The following is a 2,741-nucleotide window of genomic DNA, read 5'->3' on the forward strand; positions in this document are numbered from 1 at the left end:
TAATTATAAAAAAAAATGCTCTGCCTGAGAAATATTATTTCGGATTTACCCTAGCGATTAATGGATTTTTGCGAAGAAAGAACTAAATAAATATTTAGATTACATTTGTAGAAATAATTCAATAAAAAAAATAGCTTTTCTTGATAAATTAGGATAAAAACATTTATTGTTAACTGTTGCTAGTTGAAATACGGAAATTCGAAAAATGTTAGTTGACTGAACTTGATGTTCGAGAAAGATTGAAGTTGATAAATTTTGATTCTTATCTCATGATTAAGGTGTAAATCATTCAATTTAAATGCTTCTAATGTTTCTTGATACTTCGCTTGTTGTTCTAATCTTTCATGATCATTTCATAAGCAATAAATGATGCACTTGTTTCATTATACGTGTTTTCTGGAATTCCAGAATTGCTTTCGAGGATATCAGTTTGAAAGTTACTTAATCATTTTACTTTTCCTTTTTTTATTTTTTTTTATTTTTCCTATCTATCATTTGTTCCCTTTATTATAAATTTTTTTCAAAATAGTTAAAGATGAGAAAAACGTTACACTTAAAAAGTAATCTCACTATATTTTTAACGACAGCCTAAAAATTTTGTAATAAATTTATAATATGTTATCAGCAGTTGTTTTATAATATTTTCCTGAAATATTCATAAAAATACAGGATAAGAAAAAATAAAATATTAAAACAGTAGAGGCTTCTGATGTGTTAAAAAATAAATAATTGACACTATGTTGTTTTTATTTAGTTGGAATAGAGGAATACTTAGCGATATTGGAGAATGCTGAACTATAAAATAGTAAAGCGACTGGTTTCAGAAAGCTTGCTATTATTTATTTTATTTTACAACCGGTGTTGAGTAGCTAATTCAATTCTGAGTTTACAACTATCGTTGTTCAACTCCGTAGCCTTGTCATTTTGAACCCAACCCAGAAGAAAAGGGAACTGCTGGATCACGAAAAACTAGCCTTCGTGGAAGAACTGACCAACACCTCCTAGAAGTAGGAAGGCCTTAACAAGAATCAATTCAGTAGTCGGATGTGACGAAGTTAACTGCGCAGTAGATGAAAAATAAGAAAGATGTCATTACGTTCGGGGTACTAAGCTGCGCAGTGGTTGAAAATATGAAATATGTCATTACGTTTGGACTACTAAAGGATATTTATGATAACCTGTGCTGAGGCCTGCTCTTTTCTAGGAGGTGTTGAACTGTCCCGCATTTGCGTGACATAAATGGGATAATCACGAAAACCTCCGACGATTTGCTTGATGGCAAGGGAATTTTACTCTAAGAACCGCCTAAAACAGAGGATATTTTAAGTCAGCACTGTGGTAGGTGACAGCCGGGAGCAGAATTCGTATCTACCGGTCACCACTAGAATTCGAACCTGGATCACTTCATTGGGAGGCGTAAGCTCTATCCCCTGAACCACCGTGGTTCCTTGCTATTGCTAACAATGTATTAACCATCCAACCGTAGACCAATAGTAGTTATTAATACTGTTTAATAGTCGGTGTCTAATCAATAAAAACATGACCCACCAAATTCTCTAGTCCCCTTGCCCCTTGCTATATATTTTAAAATTAACCTATTGGTGCTTTTTTTTCTTTTTTTTTTTAATGAAGTTTTAGGGATAAAAATTATGTCTCTAAAAAAGCAGTGATAATTGTGATGGCTTTTCATTAATTTTTGAAAAAGAAATTATGGGCTCAAAACGCAAGCCTATTATTGCATATGCAATAATTAAGCTCGATCTATTGCAAATATTTGTTATTATGCAAAACGTTGTTGATTCTTGAATAAGATAATATTTGCTTTAATATTAGAACAATGCATAGTTCTCTGCAATAAAAAGGATAAATTAAAGTATTCATTAAAGAAAATTATTTGGGAACGGATTACAAGAAAAATTATTCAAACTCTTAAACATGGCAACAGTGTGGCCACAATCTGAAAAAACTGAGAAGAATCGGAAAAATTTAAAAACTGGTACGGAATGATAGAAGAAACAAAAGATTTTAACGAATTCGTACTAAAGAAACAAGCTTGTAAATTTTAGGAAACATATTTAGTTGTTAAAACAGACTAATTGCATTCTTAACATATAAATTGAAATTCAAACTATAAATTTTTTAACAGCCGCATGAAATATTTATCATCACTTTTTTAAGTTTTTCCACTCTATGATCACCCTGAGTAATCACCTTGAGTTCTACTACTGTAATTTGAAAGAAAAAAAAAGGCATCTTTATGAAAAGCTGTGACCCTCTTCAAGGATTAGAAGGATAAGATCGACTTAAATCAAAATGAATGTTACTTAAAATGAAATAAATTCTAAAAGACATTGCTATGAAAAGAAGATTTGCTATGAAAAGAAAAATATACTATCAAAATTTACATTTTAGCACTAAATATTTAATAAAAATGCTTATAATCGATAAAATTTTAAATTTTAAAATCGATATTTTTTTAATTAATATATATATGGGTCATTCTCACAAAAACAGTCATTTTCATGTCCCCAGTATATTTTATGTTTGTTTTACAACTTACGAAAAAAAAATTTTCAGGGAAAGTGTCCTTCAGAATGCAAGCTAGCAAAAGAATAAAAATAAAATTATCAATTTTTATTTTTTATTAATTTTAGGTAATAAAAATATACCAATATGTCATTCCCTCACTTGTCCCCACTGCTGATTTAAAAAAAGAAAAAAATTGTTTCTGAAATAAAAAA

The sequence above is a fragment of the Parasteatoda tepidariorum genome, chromosome X2, assembly GCF_043381705.1.
Source record: "Parasteatoda tepidariorum isolate YZ-2023 chromosome X2, CAS_Ptep_4.0, whole genome shotgun sequence".
Classification (NCBI taxonomy): Eukaryota; Metazoa; Arthropoda; class Arachnida; order Araneae; family Theridiidae; genus Parasteatoda; species Parasteatoda tepidariorum.